Source organism: Echinops telfairi, unplaced genomic scaffold (genome assembly GCF_000313985.2).
Source record: "Echinops telfairi isolate 266 unplaced genomic scaffold, ASM31398v2 ScPeMD7_18;HRSCAF=68, whole genome shotgun sequence".
In the NCBI taxonomy this organism is placed as follows: domain Eukaryota; kingdom Metazoa; phylum Chordata; class Mammalia; order Afrosoricida; family Tenrecidae; genus Echinops; species Echinops telfairi.
The window spans coordinates 8,026,313-8,044,328 of NW_022103915.1; the positions used below are offsets into that span (position 1 = coordinate 8,026,313).

General features: G+C 47.1%; 1 protein-coding gene across 5 annotated transcripts in view; it reads left to right on the forward strand.

Moving 5' to 3' along the window:
• Positions 1-18,016, forward strand: part of TRAF3 (TNF receptor associated factor 3) — a 74,473-nt gene that overhangs the window by 18,264 nt on the left and 38,193 nt on the right. For 3 of the 5 annotated variants that reach the window (XM_045288180.1, XM_045288181.1, XM_045288183.1), the window contains exon 3: positions 7,529-7,649. The exons of 1 other annotated variant lie outside the window; for it this stretch is intronic. The gene's annotated coding sequence lies outside the window, so the exon portion shown is untranslated. Of the gene's footprint in view, positions 1-6,267; positions 6,308-7,528; positions 7,650-18,016 lie in introns of those variants that run through there. One more of the 5 variants, XM_004698787.2, reaches the window with a different exon arrangement.

Genomic DNA, 18,016 nt, shown 5'->3' on the forward strand with positions numbered 1-18,016 from the left:
CCTCCCTGGGGGACGGACAACAGAATAGTGGGTGAAGGGCGACGTCGGACAGTGTAAGATATGGCAAAATAATAATTTATAAATTATCAAGGGTTCTTGAGGGAGGGGAGCAGGGAGGGAGGGGAAAAATGATCTGACGCCAGGGGCTTAAGTGGAGAGCAAATGTTTTGAGAATGATGAAGGCAGTGAATGTACAAATGTACATACATACACAATTGATGTATGTATGGATTGTCATAAGAGTTGTATGAGTCCCTAATAAAATGATAAAAAAGGTGTATATATATTGTAGCAGCCTAAAGATGTAAGTAGGAAAATAAGGGAATATCCTAAATAATTTTATAACCTTAAATAAATTGAGCAAATTCCATGAAAGCCACAAACTATTAAATCCCACTAAAGAAGAAATATACAATAAGAAATGTATTATTTATTACAGAAAATTGTATTTATTAAAATATTTAAGAAATTGAATTTATAGTTAAGGACATTACTACAAAGAAAACTTTGGGCCCAAAGTTTTATATGAGTTACTTATCAAACAAGAAAGAGATAATATTGTAATAGTTTCACTATTGAATTAAATATTTAAGAAAATATTATTAATCTGGGAAAGTATTTTCTTAGAAAATAGAAAGGTGAGAATACCAAATTCTGTAAGACCTAAACTATTCTTATAGCAAACTCTAGACAAAGATATCATAAGCAATGAAACCCATAGAGGAGTATTTGTCTTAACACATACAAAAAAAACCCTCCAATGTGATTTTATCATTTAGAATTTGGCAACATAAAAGACCATAATATGGAAAGACCAAGGTAGATTTTTCTCATCCGGAAAGAAAGGTTAGTTTAACGTTGGAATATCAATCAATAAAGTTCATTATAGAAACAGGCCAAAAAGAGAAATCTGAATGGAGCACAGAGATGGAAATGTAGGAAGAAGAAGAAGAACTGAGCGAGTAGACAGGTAAATACGGAGGTCCACCAGAGGTAGAATCAGAGTTTCGGAGTGAGAGGAGAAAAATGGTGCCGGGAAATTTGGGAGACAGGATCCCTATGTGTACCCATTCCAAAGAAAGGTGGTCCCACAGAATGTTCATGTTCAAATTATATAAAAATATGAATTGAACTGTATTTTCCCCCTCCCCCCCCCCCCCCACACACAAATAGTGTTGAAGCCCTCACCCATATACTTGTGAAAGCGGCCCTGTTCGGAAATAGTGCTTCTTAAATTTTAATCAGGTCATACTAGATAGAGTAGCCAGACCCAAGCCATGGTATTTTCAGTCACCTCACAAGCTTGTGAAAGTTGAACATTGAGTAAGGAAGACCGTAGAGGAATGGATGCATTTGAATTGTGCTGGAGAATATTGAAAGTACCATGAACTGCTAAAAGGACAAACTTACCTGTATTGGAAGAAATAAGACCAGAGTGTTCCTTAGAGGCAAAGATGGCAAGACTTTATCTGACATATGTTGGACATATTGTCAGGAGAAATCAGTCCCTGGAAAAGGACGTCATGTTTGGTAAAATGGAAGGGCAGTGAAAGAGAGGAAGGCTCTTGAGTAGACGGATGGACGCCGTGGCTGGATCGGTGGCTCGGTCACAGGAACAGCTGTCAGGATGGCGCAGGACCGTGCGTGCAGTGTTAGGACCGTGCGTGCAGTGTTAGGACCGTGCGTGCAGTGTTCTGTAGACGTACGGTTCTTTGGGTCAGAGCCAACTCCATGGTATCTAGTAAATACTACCACTACCATTGGATATCAGTGATATTTTTGTATAAGTTGAGTGTTCTTTTGGGTCATTTTTCTTTGAAATGGGTACAGATATGGATGTCTTCTAGTGAGTTGGCCAAGTAGCTGTCTTCCAAATTTCCTAGCGCAGATGAGTGATTGCTTCCAGTGCTTCATCAGCTTGTTGAAACTTTTCAGTTGGTAGTCTCTCAATTCCTAGAGTCTTGTTTTTGACTAATGCTTTCAGTGCAACTTGGACTTCTTCCTTCACTACTATTGGTTATTGATCATATGCTACCTCTTGAAATCATTGAATGTCGACTAATTCTTTCTGGTACAATGACTGTGTAGTCCTTCTGTCTTCTTTTATACTTCTGCGTCATTAAATATTTTACCCATAGAATCTTTCAGATTTGCAACCCCAGACTTGAATTGTTTCTTTAGTTCTTTCTGTCTAAGGTACACTGAGCATGTTCTCTAGCTGCCCTTTGAAATTTTCTGTTTAACACTTTGACTTCATCCTTTCTTCCATTAGCTTTAGCCACTCTACGATTAAGAGCAAGTGTCAGTCTCTTCTGTCATCCAGTTGGGTCTTTTTGAGTTAGCATGACATTATTCCTTAAGTCTGGCAGAGAAAGTACTAAGTTCATGGAGGAATTCCATTCTCTCTCAATTCCATTTGGCCTTGTACTTTTTGAAGTTCCCTTGTATAATCAGTCAGTGTTTATAGCAGACACATAAATTACTTCTCTTGTCAAAGAAACATTCAGGCCTCCCTTGCTCATTTGTCAAGAACTTTAGCCCAGGATGTGGTGATAAATAACTCAGACTTTCAAAATTTGAACGTGCATATGTCCATGTGCATATATGGACATATGCTGCTACCTGAGTCCATTGAAAACCTTGATTTTGAATTTGTGATTGTATCAGCAATGGCTCCTGATGATGTAGTGTAGAAAACTCGACCATATCTGTTGTAGGTCCAAATGAGATTGAAGGACTGCATGAACCTAAGTTCAGGCCGGCTATAGATGCTGCCCTATGGTCCCTTTCTTTCCCAGTATCCCCTCCTCTGTGTGTGCTCTGCTCTCCGCCAGCGTCTTCACCCATAGTTGCTGAGTGGCTGCGTTGGCTCCAGGCGCACATCAAGTTCTTTTTTTTTTTTTTATCGTTTTATTGGGGGCTCATACAGCTCTTATCACCATCCATCCATCCATTGTGTCAAGCACATTCATAACATTTGTTACCATCTTCGTTTTCAAAACACCCTCTTTCTACTTGAGCCCTTGGTATCAGCTCATCTTTTTCCCTCCCTCCCCCACGAACCCTTGATAATTTATAAATTATTAGTATTTTTTCATGTCTTACACTGCCTAATGTCTCCTTCACCCACTTTTCTGTTGTCTGTCCCCCTGGGAGGGGGTTATTTGTAGATCATTGTAATCGGTTCCCCTTTTCTCCTCCCACCTTCCCTTTACCCTCCTGATATGGCTAGTCTCAGTGTTAGTCCTGAAGGGTTTATCTGTCCTGGATTCCCTCCCTGTGTTTTCAGCTCTTATCTGTGCCCGTGTACAAGCTCTGGTCTAACCAGATTTGTAAGGTAGAATTGGGGTCATAATAGTGGGGGCTAGGAAGCATTTAAGAACTAGAAGAAAGTTGTATGTTTCATCAATGCTATGCTGTACCCTGACTGGCTTGTCTCTTACTTGTGACCCTTCTGTAAGGGGATGTCCAATTGTCTACAGATGGGCTTTGGGTTTTCACTGGGCACTCCCCTTCACATGGGTATGATTTTGTTCTGGATCTTAGATACCTGATATCTGATCCCATCCATACCTCATGATCACACAGACTGGTGTGCTTCTTCCATGTGGACTTTGTTGTTTCTCAGTTAGATGGCCTCTTGTTTATCTTCAAGCCTTTAAGACCCCCAGATGCTATCTATATCTTTTGATAGCTAGGGACCATCAGCTTTCTTCACCACAACTGCTATGCACCCATTTTGTCTTAAGCAATCATGTCGGGAAAGTGAGCATCCCAGAATGCCTTGTTATTAGAACGAAGCATTCTGGTATTGAGGGAGTACTTGAGTAGAGGCTCAGTGCCCATCTGCTATCTTGATACTTAACATATAAATATAGGTACACAGATCTATTTCCCAATCATTATATATAAGTATATTTACATATTTATATGCCTGTATTTAGACCTGTATAAATGTCCTTTGCCTCCTAGTTCTCTCCTCTATTTCCTCTTACTTTCCCCTTGTCCCACTATCATGTTTGGCCTTCATTCGGGTCTCAGTAATTCCTCTTGGTTACATTGCCCTTGATCAAGCCCTACCAGGCATCCTATGCCCTCCTTGCCATCAAATTTAGATCACTTGTTGTCCCCTTGTCCCTGGTTTTGTTAACACTCACTTCCTCTCCCTGCTTCCCCCTCTGCCATGTACCCCTGGAATCATCGGTCCCTGTGTTTTCTCCTCCAGATTCTTTATACTGCCTGTCTTATCTAGATAGACATGCAGAAACAGTAATAAGCACAAAAACAAGGCAGAGCAAAAACCAACAACAACAAAAAATGGGCCAAAAAAAAAAAAAAGCCTATAAGTAGTTTCAGGTCTGTGTTGACCTTTAGGAGTGTTTTCCAGTTCAGTCTGATGGGGTGCCATGCCCTGACCCCAAAGTCTATTTTTGGTATTCCCTGAGGACTTCATTGCTTTGCTCCCCTTGCTGCTTTTGCCTGCCCTTAGTGTTTTGCCCCCGTGTGGTGGGGTCAGATCAGGCACAATTCCCACTGTGTCTCCAATGTTGTCCCTCATAGCGATATGGGTCAGCGAGGGTCGTCTTGTCCACATTCTTATGGGAAACAGCGAGACTCTCTTTTAGAAAAGGTGTTGTCAGTTCTGACTTGGTAGATTTCTGTAGAGATTAGTCCATCGCTAGCCAGGGACATAGGATGTTCCTGTTGGCTTCCTTTTCCTCCTGCACCCAGGGTTTGCACTCAGGGTCTCGGGAGCCTAGGGAGGAGCAGTAAGCAAGGGAAGAATCCCTCGAGGAGTATCAAGATGTCGGAGCCATGGGAAAGGTGGGAGATGACACATGGCGAGTCAGAGCTCCCTGGCCACCCTGGTCAGCTGTGAGCTTCCATGGGTTTTTTGTTCCAGAGGATTCTAAGATCCTGTAGGGAAAAAGGAGCCTTGGTGGGTTTCTGGTAGGGCTGCCAACCGCAAAGTTAGCAGTTTGAGAGCCCAGCAGGTCTGCAGGAGAAGGATGTAAAGAGGGACAGGCTGGAACCCGTGGCTCTACTTGATAGGAACGCTGAATCAGAATGGGCTCGATGGCAGTGAGTTGGAGTGATTTTTGGTTTCTTTTTTTTTTTTATTCAATGAAAGAAAGAATTCTTTTTTTTTTTTCAATCGTTTTATTAGGGGCTCATACAATTCTTATCACAATCCATACACACATCAATTGTGTTAAGCACATTTGTACATTCATTGCCCTCATCATTCTCAAAACATTTCCTCTCCACTGTTTAAGTCCCTGGCATCAGCTCCTCATTTTTCCCCCTCCCTCCCCGCTCCCCCCTCCCTCATGAGCCCTTGATAATTTATCAATTATTATTTTGTCATATCTTGCCCTGTCTGACATCTCCCTTCACCCACTTTTCTGTCGTCCGTCCCCCAGGGAGGAGGTCCCATATAGTTCTTTATAATCGGTTCCTGAAAGAAAGAATTCTTAGGCCATTACTGCACAGCAAGTTAGCAAGATTGAAACGCCTGACAAATCTTGACAGTGTGGAGCAGCAGGAAGCTCATGCGCTTCTGGTGAGAGAGAGTGTCAGTCTTTGCAACTGCCTTAGAAAATGCTTTCACTTAATGTGGTAACATTGGCTGTGTATACCACCAATAGCCTAGCAGTCACACTTCTCGAGTGTGCTCCAGAGCCGCATGGCCTGTAGGTGCGAGTTCTTTGTGCCAGAAAGACTGTCGCAGAGGTGTTTGTGATTTCTGGCCCTGAAGCAGAAAACCAAGTGATGGTATAGGAGGGAGGATCGACAGGTATCACTGCAAAATCACAAAAACCTTTCTTCAACACAAAGACCACTGTGTGAAGCTTTGGCTTCTTGGCTGAGCTCCACATAGGTTTGCACTTCGGAAGGCCGGGTCTCCATCCCTCCACTCCTTCACGAGCATCCTGCACTCTTCGTGGACACCATGTTCAAAGGGCTGTTTTAAAACAGCCTCTTCCGGGGATTCAAATCACGTCCCTTTCACGTGTCTTTTGAGTTTTGGGTCAAAAGAAATCTGAAGGGGCAAGATCAGGGCTGTAGGGTGGGTGGGGTGTGGTTGCCCACTGAAACACTCCTGCAGAGCCCTCGCCGCCCTCACGCAAAGAAGGAGCAGATGTCGTCTCAAGATGGAAAAGAGAAATGTCTGGGCACAACTTTCTGGTCTTTTTTTCTTCCCGATGCAGTTTGCAGTCTTCTGACAACTTTGCAATGAGCCTCCTGATTGCTGTGGTCCTTTGAAGTGCTCAAGAAAAGCAAGGAGGGCACAGCCATAGAAGAGGTGCTGCATGTTAGATTGTTGATTGTCACTCCTGGTCCCCCTGTGAGACAGAGTGGCACTGCCCACTGGGTCTTCTGGGCTGTGGTCTTTATGGGGGCACACCAGCAGGTCTTTTTCTCGTGGGGCTGCCGAGTGCGTCCCCACCACCAGCCTTTCAGTTAAAAGCCAAGCATCTTAACCATTAGGGCTCCATCAGCACAAAGGTCCTCATTACCTACAGAGGGAAAGGGATTCTAGGTAAGGGAGGAGCCCCAGCCTCTGAGGCTCTGGCAGTACCCCATTCCTGAGGGCTGCTGTGCTAGTGTTTGTGGAGTAACTCTTTCAAAAACGATCCACGTGTCTCCTCTGCTTTTCTATGTGCATACCGCATTTTATGCCCAAAGCGATTTAAAAGAGAAAATAATCTGAAGATGGGCAGACTTTGTCATTCACAACCACCTGAAACCATGTGGCTATCCCAAATCACAGCTGCATATTAAAGCCCCAGCAGTGTGATGAGTTGTGTGTTGGGCTGCTGATCTGCTAACCGTCAGGTCAGTAGTTTGAAGCCACCAGCTGCTCTGTGGGAGAAAGAGGAGGCTTTCTCCTCCCGTAAATGTTTTCAGTCTTAGAAACCTTAACAGGCAGTTTTACTCTGTCCTGTGGGATGCTGTAAGTCAGAATCAACTTGACGACAGTAAGTGTGAAGCTTTTTTCTTTTACCTAAATCAACCCATTTATTACAGGCCAGAGATGTTTCAAATAGTGGAGGAGCTTCCCCTGGTCTTTCAGTTCCCCCAGTCTTGGGATGGCAGCCTGTACTGTGACAGCATAAGGTGGCTTTGTGGCTCCAGGCGCCACCAGCTCCCGTCTCATGCAGGAACCACAGTGCCAGAAGCCCACAGCGCGCCTCTTCACTTTAGCTCTGCCACAGAACGAGCAAGTGTACTTGGCATGTTGGTTGATTTCAATTTTCTTCACTTTTTCCTGAGGGAGTCACCGTAATGGACCCCTGTTGGCCCACGATCCCGACCTTCTTGGTGTGTTTGCCCATCTCACCACAAACTTGTTCCCAGCCAGAGGGCAAGTTTGAATCTTTGTGACGGCAGCTTGGTGAAAAGGTTTCGTCTTAAGTTTCATAGTGGATCATTGTACAGAGAAACATGCTCGTTGGAATCCTGTACTGAAAAGTAGTGGGAACTTCCAGGTGAGTTTTGACCAAGTGTTCCGCCTCTTCCCCAGGTAAGGGCCCCAGTGCTTCGTTTGAAAGAGGGCGAGTCCAGCACAGTTGGGGTCCGTCTTTCGTCTCCTTCCTGCTCCTGACCAAGTGGGGCGAGACTTCCCGACAGCATATGACACACAGGTATGTTGGTCCCTGCAGGTTTCGTCCTTCAATTGGCCCTTCTTTACTTAGTGTGAAAAGAACGAACTCCAGAGGCAGGCCGACCTTGTCGGGGGGTGGGCCTTGTAGCGCTCTCATTCTCTCACAGGTTCTGTGCACGTGTGGCACCATGTTTGGGTTTGCATCTGATCTCATTTGTATTTCTCATTTTTCCGGCCAGTCACATTAAACTCTTGAGAGTAACAGGCATGATCCCCAATGACCGGTGTCTTAGGCTTTTTGAACGGCGGTAACAAAATTCCACAGAGCCAGCGGCTTTAAAGAACCGAAAGGGGGCCCTGGTCATGGTGGCCCAGTGGGTTGTGTGTTCAGGCCACTCATGTCCAGCTCACAGTTGGAAGGCAGCCACGACGCCCTGTGCCATTTGAGAAAGAGGAGGCTGTCCGCTCCTGTGGAGATGTAGTCTTAGAAGCCCACTGCCGCAGCAGTTTTCCTCTGTCGTATAGGGTCACCCTGAGTCAGAATGGGCTCAGTGGCGGTGAGTTTTGGTTGAAGAGCCAAAATGTTTTGTCTCCCAGTTCTGGAGGCCAGGATTTGGAACCCAGGCTGTCAGCTGGGCCGCCTGAGCACCACCTGCTCTAGGGGACGACCCTTCCTGGTCTCTTCTAGCTCCTGGGGGCCCCTGGCGTCTCTGGCATGCCGGCCCTGCCGATGACCTTTACGTAGCCTTGTTCCTCCTGTGTGACTGTCTCCGGGTCTGTTCTCCCCTGGATGAGCTGCTACTCAGAAGGGGTACGGACCTTCCCTCTTCTGATGTGACCTCTTGTCAACCTCATGGCCAGTCCAGGAGCCCTGGCGTCATGGGCTATGAGTTGGCCTGTGAAGGACCAGGTCAGCAGTTCGAAACAACCAGCCCCTCCACAAAAGTAAGATGAGGTTCTTTGCTCCCATAAAGACTGACAGTCGCAGAAACCCACGGGGCCAGTTCTGCTCCGTCCTGTAGGGCTGCTGTGAGTCAGAATCAGCTCAATGGCAGTGGGTTTGGGTTTGGGGTTTGAGGAGCCCTCGTGGTACTGTGGGTCACCCACAGGGCTGCTAACTGGAAGGTCAGTGGTTCTAACCCACCAGCTGCTTCGTAGGAGAGAGAGGAGGTATCTGGTCTTATGAAGATTACCAGCCTTGGAAACCCCCCCAAAGAGTCGCTATGAGTCTGAATCAACTGAGTGACAGTGGTAGGTTTAGGACTTGAACATGCATTTCACAGTTGATCATGTCTTGTTTCTTTGCATCATTTAGAGAGGGAAACAATTCAATCCGTCGCATCCAGTCATCATTAATATGGCTTTGAAAACCACAAGTAGGACCCACAGTTCCTCCTCACAGACCAGCCTCTTAGGCTCTCAGCCTCACCTCCCTCAAAGGGAGGGTCCCGGGCTGGTGAGAGAGGCCTGTGTCTGCTGAGAATTGCACCTTTTGATTTGTGAACTGTTTGCTCCTCAATCACCCTTCACTAGGACTGGAAAGGAAAGAAAACAGCCTGTGTTTTGACCGCTGATTTGTGATAGATTGGCATTTTATTCATGAAATTATGAGCTCCTTAATTTCGTAGAATGTTTAAGCAATGTAAAGTGAGCTTGAAATGTTGATATCCAAAGGAGGACTAAACAAGTAGTTCTTTTAATCGATTGGACAGTATCAGGAAGCCTGATAGAATCCCATCCATGATCACAGTGCTGTCACAGTGCCCAGCTACCAACTCCAAGCGTCTCCATGGCCCCCCAAGTTTTTGGAAGCAGACTCCAAACAATTGGGGCTGGTTGATCTGTTGCTTGTCTCTCAACCAATAGATGGCTTCCTGCCCATTTCTTTGTTTCCTTGTGTGATGTTGGTTGGAAGCCCCACGCCGCTTGTCCTGTATACAGAGGTTTCCGTGTTTTCAGTTTGCTGCTCCCATTTAACATCATCTCGCCGGCTCCAAGGTGTGTTTGCGGTTAGGTGTGGGGGAGTCCGGCGAATTCAATTCAGAGCAACAGAAGGAAACACCACCCAGTCCTGCCCCAGCTCAGGACAGGAGCCCGGTGCTGCAGCCGCGGTGTCAGTCTGCCTCACTGAGGCACTTCTCTTGAACTGACCATCTCCTGTGCCAGGCCTGATGCCTTCTGCCAGGGACTGGTTTCTCCTGAAAACATGGCCAAGGTACCAGTCTCTCCATCCTCCCTTCTAAGGAGCCTGCGGACTGTAGGTCGGCTAAGACCAGGTTTATGTATGCTCTGGAAGTCCACTGTACTTTCGGGATTCTTCCAGAGCACCATCCTTCGGATGCATCCATTCTTCTCCAGTCTTCCGTCCGCTGTCCGACTGTCACATGCACATGAGGCAACGCAGAACACCAAGGTTTGGGTCAGACCACCTTAGTCCTCAAAGTGACATCCTTGTTCTTCCATGCTTTAAAGAGGCCTCCTGCAGCAGATTGTCCCAATATAAGATGCATTTCCTGTAAATGTCCCTTCCTGGAAAATGCTGGGTGGATTTGGAGACTTGGTCACGTACAGGCTCCGTGCTGCTGGGGACTCAGCGTCTGGTTGTCTCTGTGTGGCGGCAGCTGCCCAGGATGGTCATCCCTGAGACTCGGAATTCTTCATGGTCACTGTCGGTTGCCATCAAGTTGACTGACTCAGGACGACCTTATTTACAACAGAAGAAAACGTTGCCCTGCCCTGCTCCATCTTCCTGACGATCTAAGTCCATTACGGTGCCTGTTGCCTCAGTCCATCTCATGGAGGGTTTGCCTCACAATGAATGCATTGTTCTCATGCAGTAGTTCTCAACCTGTGGGTCAAGACCCCTTTGGGGGGGTCAAATGACCCTTTCACAGGAGTCGCCTGATTCATAACAGTAGTAAAATTACAGTTATGAAGTATCAATGAAAATAATTTTATGGTTGGGGGTCACCACCACATGAGGAACTGTATGAAAGGGTCGCATTATTAGGAAGGTTGAGAACCACTGCCCTAGAGGCTGCTCTCTCCTGGCCAAACCTCATCATCTTCACTTCTCTGAAGCCTTCTGGTTGTATCTCTTAGAACGATTTGCCCATTTTCCCGCTAGTCCATGGTATAGTTGGCATTCTTTGCCAACACCACAAATGCACCAATTATTCTTCCGTCTCCCTTTGCCATGGTCCAGCGTTCACATGCGTCTGAACCTGCTGCAGCTTGAGCCAGGCACCTCTTAGTCATCAGAGTGCCATCTTTGCTGTTTAACACTTGAAAGAGGTCTTTGGCAGCACATTTCCCAGTGTGGTGCATCGCTGGGCTTCCTGACGCTGCTTCCAGGACATTGATTGTGGATCAAGTAGAATGAAATCGCTAACAGCTTCAGTTTTCGTCTCCATTTAGAGGTTGCAAAGAGACCACAGTCGAATGTTGTCATGTACTCTTGCTTGACTAACTGAAATCCTTTGGCGAGAGAGACTGCCTCGTCGATGACGTGACCCCGAAGGGACAGGAAGACAGTTCCTTTAAAGGGCAGAAGAGCCGCTCAGTCCTTTCTCTCTCATGAAAACAGCAGGGTGGTTCTATAGCACACTCTGAACGTGACCAGTGATGTTTGAGGCATGTACATGCATCGACTTGCACGCCATGATTCCTCCAATACTGGTAGGTGCAGAAATGGCACCATTTGGGGCCAGCAGGAACTTCTTCAGCTGGCTCTGGAATCATTTTAACAAAACCCTTGAAGTCCAGTCTCCCGGCTTTCTTTGTGGCCAGGTGGTCATTCAGACTTCCCCGGTAGCTGTTCTCACCCGACCTGGAGTTGGCGTTTTCTCCAAGCAGCTCTGGCTCCTTTCGGTGGAAAGGGCGCTGGGGCCACATTCAGGCCCCAGAGTGCCCCTTGCTACAAGTGAATTCTAGTCTCTCGGTCTTTCTGACGGACAACCAGGAAATAGACTTTAGAGTTAACATGCATCAAGAGTGCATCCTCTTTTTAAATTCAATTTAGGACTACTGATAAGCCGTTTTTACTTTGATTTTATATTTATGTTCTCCTTTCATATAAGGAGCCTGGCAGGCACTGTAGGTCAAGCATTGAGCTGCCAACTGCACAGTGGTCAGTTCAGACCCACTGTGGTTCTGAGCCAAATCCGCAAAAGTAAAGATTCTCAGAAATCGACCCCTGTCCCTGGTCTGCCCATCCACTTTTCCTCTCTCTTCCAAAGGCTTCCTCTCTCTTCCTCGTTTCTGGTCTGTTGTCTCATTTTTAACATAAGCGTATACATTTAAATATATATATCTGCATGTGAGAGGCTTCAAAAAGTTCGTGGAAGACAGGATGAAAAGATAATGAAATGCTTCCTTCAACTTATTGAAGTCCCTTTGCATATGTATTATATAGGTGTATGTGTATACATGTATGTGTGTGTGTCTGTGTACATGTATATATAGGTGTATGTGTGTGTGCACTCTTCTTAGGAGGTGATAGCATACTATACAAGCTTTTCTCCACCTTGGTTTCGTTTAAAATTTAACAACGTATCTTGAGTATATAGAGGTCCTCCTCATTCATCTATTTTAACAGAGACATAGTATGTCATCCCGTGAGTGTTTTAGAAAAGACCCACGTGTTTTTCTAAGGGTTGGCTTTTCATACAGCCCAGCGGCAGTTCTCCTTCTGGGTATGTTCTTGCTGCTGTGAGGTGTCCTCGGGTGGTTCTGCCTCACAGTGAACCCTGTGTCCAACAGCATGAAACACGGCCCAGTCCCGCCCCATCCTCATGATTGTTCTTAGGGTCCAAACCATTGTTGCAGCCCCTGTGTCAGTTCATCTCATTGAGGGTCTGCCTGTTTCCGATGACCCTCTGCTTTAGCAAGCATGATGTCCTTGTCCAGGGACTGACCCCTCCTAATAGCATGTCCAAAGTACATGAGACAAAGCCTCACCACACTTACAGCTAAGGAGCAATCTAGCCACAGGAGAAATGTGTTTGTTCTTTTGGAAGTTCATGGTCATTTTAATATTCTTCAATAACACCACAATTCAAAAGCATCAATTCTTCTGCTGTCATCCGTGTTCATGGTCCAGTTTTCACCTGCATAAAGGGCGGTGGGAAGTATGGCTCGGGTCAGGGGCACCTTAGTCCTCAAAGTGCCTCCTGTGCTCTTCAACACTTTATAGATTTGCTCCATGCCATATGTCAACTGTCGCTTCCATGAGCATTGAGTGTGCATACAAGTGAAGTAAAATCCCCGACAGCTTCCGTGTTGGCTCTGTTAATCATGACCGTTTATTGGTCCAGTTGTGAGAATTTTACTTCCTTTACATTGGGTTGTCATCTGCACCAAAGTCAGTGTGTGCTTTGATTTTCATCAGTAAGTGCTGAAGTCCTCGACACTTCAGTGAGCCAAGTTACGTCACCTGCGTTTATGGTTGTGAGTTGCCATCCGGTCAGTCCCAATTCACTGCCACCCTCTGAACACTGGTCTGTCCCATGCCATCCTCACAATTGTCCCTCGGTCTGAGCCCATGGGTGCAGCTGCCTTGTCAAGCCACCTGGTCGAGGGCTTTCCTCTTACTGCCCATCTACTTCACCAAGCGCAACGCCTTCTCCAGGGACTCATCTCTTCAGACAACATGTTCAGGGTATGTGAGACAAAGTCTTGCCATCCTCGCCTCTAAGGAGCATTCTGGCCGTACTTCTTCAAAGACAGGTTTGTTTGTTCTTTTGGCAGCCCATGATATTTTCAATACTCGTTGCCAGCACCACAATTCAGATGCATCGATTCTTGTTCAGTCTTTCTTATTGTCCAACTTTCATATATATATGAGGTGATTGAAAGTACCATGGCTTGAGTCAGGCCCACCTTAGTCCTCCAAGTAACTGCTTGCTTTGCAACACTTCGGAGAGGTGTGGTGCAGCAGATCTACCAATGCAGTGTGTCTTTTGATCGCTTGACTGCTGCACATGGCAGATTGTTAATAAGTCTTCCTCCATCCCAATGCCACATTCTTCTTCATGTACTCTGGCATCTTGGGTTATTTGCTGAGCATTCAGATTGAACAAGTATCATGAATGTGTACGACTGATGCACATCGTTCCTGATTTGAAACCGTACAGTGTCCCCTTGTTCTGTTTGCCCAGCTGCCTCTTGGTTCCCCACAAGCACAATGAACTGTCCTGGAATTCTCACTCTTCCCAATGTTTTTCATATTTAGAATCAGTATGTGTACACCAGGGTTCATGGCCACACCATTCACAGTAGTCGAGAGGTAGAAACAAGAAACAGAAAAGGGCAAAGCCCTTCAACCGATGAGTGGCTAGCACAACATGGTGTGTGCACACAATGGCCTGTGTGGTGGCAGGACCCTGGCCTGGGTCAGGAGGGACACAGCATCTTGGTACATGGTTGGGTGGAATGAGCACTCTGAAGTCCCGAGTCAGACCAACCCAGGAGCGTGGACCATGCTGGACCTCAACTTGCTATTGTTTTCTAGGTTTGACCATGCTCTCCACATGGCTCAATCCGGTTCTTTCTAGTTGTCTGTCTGGCTCAACCCCTTCCGTGGCTCATTTACCTGGGTCAGGATCTAGTCTCCCCGTGTGCTAGCCCTGGGCCCTGTCCCATGGCCAGGCGTTGGGCACCATCAGGTCTCATGAAGGAGACAGTGTGCTGAATTGTGTGTGTACATTGAGATTTCCCCAGAGTGTTTTCATAAACAGGGCTACCTGCCTGCCTGTGGCCCCCTCCCCTTCCCCTATAACTGGCACAACGTCCTGGACACTTGGCGTTGTCCTGCCAGGCTGGATGTCTCTCCCCCTCTGTGTGGTGCTGCCAGGATCCTCCTCCCTGGCAGGAGCCATTGTCTTTGTTCATCTGCTGCTTCTCTTTGGGTTTTCCCGGGACTTGCTGGTTCCTGGAACACTCGTTGGTCAGCAGTTGTCATTTTGTTTCCAGTTTCAAATCTCCAATTCACATGTAGCTCAATTCCACTCCCAGCAGGAAGGGCCTTAAATGACATCATCGGAGCAGTGGAGGCCCAGAGGACAGTGCGGAGGGTTCCAGTCACCTCCTCACCGGTTCATCTCAGCTGCCCGGGGAAGGCTTTGGTGATTTCCTCAGATAATTAAACCACGGTTCCTTTTTTCTTTTGAGTGAAAATAGGGCCTCAGAGTACAATAAACTCACCTCCATAAGCATCTAAACCAGTGGTCCTCAACCTTCCTCAAGCTGTGACCCTTTCATACAGTTCCTCATGTTGTGGTGACCCCGTATGTGGGCGTATCTGCACGTGGGCGGACCCCACTGGAGACGGATAGAGGAGCTGTGTCTCGGTTCCCAAGACCATCGGAAATGTGTGTTTTCCAATGGTCTTAGGCGACCCCTGTGAGACCCCCAGGTTGAGAACCGCTGATCTAAATAGATGCCAGCGTCACACGTTGTTAGGGAATTGCGAATGAAATGAGTGGTGAGGCGCTAGCCCAGCCTCTGTGGCCGATGCTGTCAGGTGTCACGGACTCGGTTCCCACTCAGAGTGACTCGCACCCAACAGCGTGAAACGCTGCCTGGCCCTGTGCCGGCCTCTATGCTTGCCCTGTTTCAACCCACTGTGCGGCCGACGTCAGTTCATCTGGGCAAAGGTCCTTCCCTTTGTTGCTGACCCTCCGCTTCTCCAGCCCGGCCCTGGAAAAGAACCCATGCTGAGGAGAGCAAACACGGGAAAGACCAATCCAAAGGCGCTGAACCACAGCCGTCACTGTACCACGCGTCATGTCCTCCTCCAGGTCCCTCCTGATGAACACGCCCAACGTCTGGGAAAGGAAGTCTCGCCATCCTCACTTCGAAGGAGCATCCTTCTTCCAAGACAGATCTGCTCTTTCTTTTGGCAGCCCCTGGTCTCCATGCTGCCTCGTCACCAGCACCGTAACTCACTGGCAGGGACTCTTCTTGCTAGGGCTTCCGCATTCGCTGTCTGGCTTTCACATTCATCCGAGGCGACTGGACGTAGCACGGCTTGGGTCAGGTGCACCTGAGTCTTCAGCGTGACATCTTTGCGTTTTAACGCTTCAAGGAGGTCTTTTACAGCAGGTTTGCCCAGTGCAGGACATTGCTTGAAACACCACTTGTCTGCCAGTGTGTTGCACTGGGTGCTTGCGTGTGTTGCTCCAACACCGGAAGCGACGCCCCCGTATTCCAAACCTCAGCAGGGTCACCTGTGGTGGACAGGTTTTCAGCAGCGCTTCCAGCCTCCGGCACACTAGGAAGAAAAACATGCTGAAGTACTTCTGAAAAGTAATTGGCCGGTGAGAACCTTAGGGATTGTCCTTTCCCTCTCGTCATTTCCTCTCAGCCGTGGCTCAGGTTACCTAATGTGACAAGCCGGGTGTACCTGGATGATGTGCGGCAGCATCCGTCTGCTTCCCACACCAGACGCTGAGATGAGGGTGGCTGGTGAGCACATGGTTGTGTAAGTAACACGCTAGCCAAAGGGATCATGCTCCACTTCTGCGCCTTGTGTCCTCTGAGCGGGCATCCCCAGGCTAGACTGTTGACTGTTAGTCCCCAAGTCCTTCAAAATTGCCTCCATAGCCATCCCTTTAATGCACGTGACTGGCTTGACCTCGGTTTTCTTCAGCAGCACAATAATTATTATAAATGTCGGAGAATCTCATTAACTTATGACCGGCACATCTAACTTTTAGGATAAAGATAGGAATTGTTATTTTTTAAAACTCCATGTAAGAGGGCAAAATAGAGATAGTTAAATTTAAATCAAGAAGTCTAGCCAAAGGTTTCAGAATTCTCCAATTTGGAAGGCTCCAGAGATGTGGTTTTGCTCATTCTTCGCTGCTTGCGGCCACGTACATAACATTAGCTGATGGGACCTCTGGCCCAGATGGGAAGAGACCAGTGATTGTATCTTAGTTGCCCACTCGCCAGCTCTTAAGACTAGTCACTGCCCTCCAAAGGATGTAGAGCCTTGGTTTTTTGGTGCGCTCTCTTAATGCCAGTTGACCCAGATGTTCCGAGCGTGGTGACCCAGTCCCTCAAGATGTTTGGTGGTGGCTGAAAAGTTTTAGACTTGCCCCTGTGTGCTCTCCTGCATACCTGGATGCATTTGTAGCACATAGGAACATGTTGGTAGAAAGTCCTCTGCCCACCCTGCCTGTGCTCGTGGGGTATCCCTGATTGACGTCCCACACCTGTCCAGCTTCCACCTCTGCCTCTGAAGCCACTCCGGAATTGTTTGTCACCACTGTTCGTGAGGACTTCTGTGAGCTGTGGGCTTCGCCATGGTAGTCTTCTACTCTTGGGTGCCTCACAGTGCCCACCCTTGCCTTGGTCATGGTGTGCTGCCCTTCTTGTTGTTGTATGTTGACCTTCTTTTCCCCCAACTCACTGTGTGTCCACTAGCCACTCGTTTTTCCTCCCTTCCTCCTTCCCTCCGGGGTAAGGATCAAAGAACGCTTCATACGTTATTTGTTCTCATGCTTTGCAACATTTTGTTGAAAAATGAGCCCCTTGAGTGTTGCAATAGGGTAATTCTGGAAATCAGATTCTACTTCCTCCTAGAGTTTCTTGTTCTTTCTGACTAGTGATTGTGGTTTGTCTAGTGACTTGTTAAAACAAATCTTGTCCAGTCTGTATTTTTCATTCTGTGTGGCCAGTGAGTCTCTGTCATTAGATCTGCAAGTGATTGAACCCAGATTTCCTTAAATGACTGGAACCCAAAAATCTCTCATCCAGCTTCGACTGACGGGCTCTGTGTGTGTGTTGTCTTGCCTTCCACATTAACCAAGCAGTGTGCAACACTGCCTTAGCCTCGTTGCCTACCAGCACAGAGCCTGAGGTCAGCGGGGGAGAGAGCTTAGGAACTACCAGGCTGTGTGTGTGTGTGTGTGTGTGTGTGTGTGTGTGTGATTTCTAGATTCCTGGAGCACTTGGAGCTCTGTGTGTGTGTGTGTGTGTGTGTGTGTGTGTGTGTGTGATTTCTAGATTCCTGGAGCACTTGCCGCTTTCTAAAGCACTTATTCCCAGCCTTTCCCTTTTAATTAGTCTATTATTTTCCCCAGCTGTTAGCCGATGCCCCAGGTTGCAGTGACTAAGACTCTTGCCTGTGAATGTCTGCAGTGCCGCTGTGGTGGTGATAGCTACCTGGGAGAGTTCTCTACTGGGCTAGAGAAAGGCGAGTCCTTTAGCCTTTCTCCTGGGGGACTGTGGACCTGTCAAAACAGACAACCAACATCCTGTAAGAATAAGGTCCTTCAGCAAGGGGAGCAAAGTAACCAAGTCCACAAGAAATCCTGAAAATAGACCTCTATAAGTGGAGAGAAAATGTTTTGAGAAACGATGTACAAATGCGCTTTACACAATTGATGTGTGTATGGATTG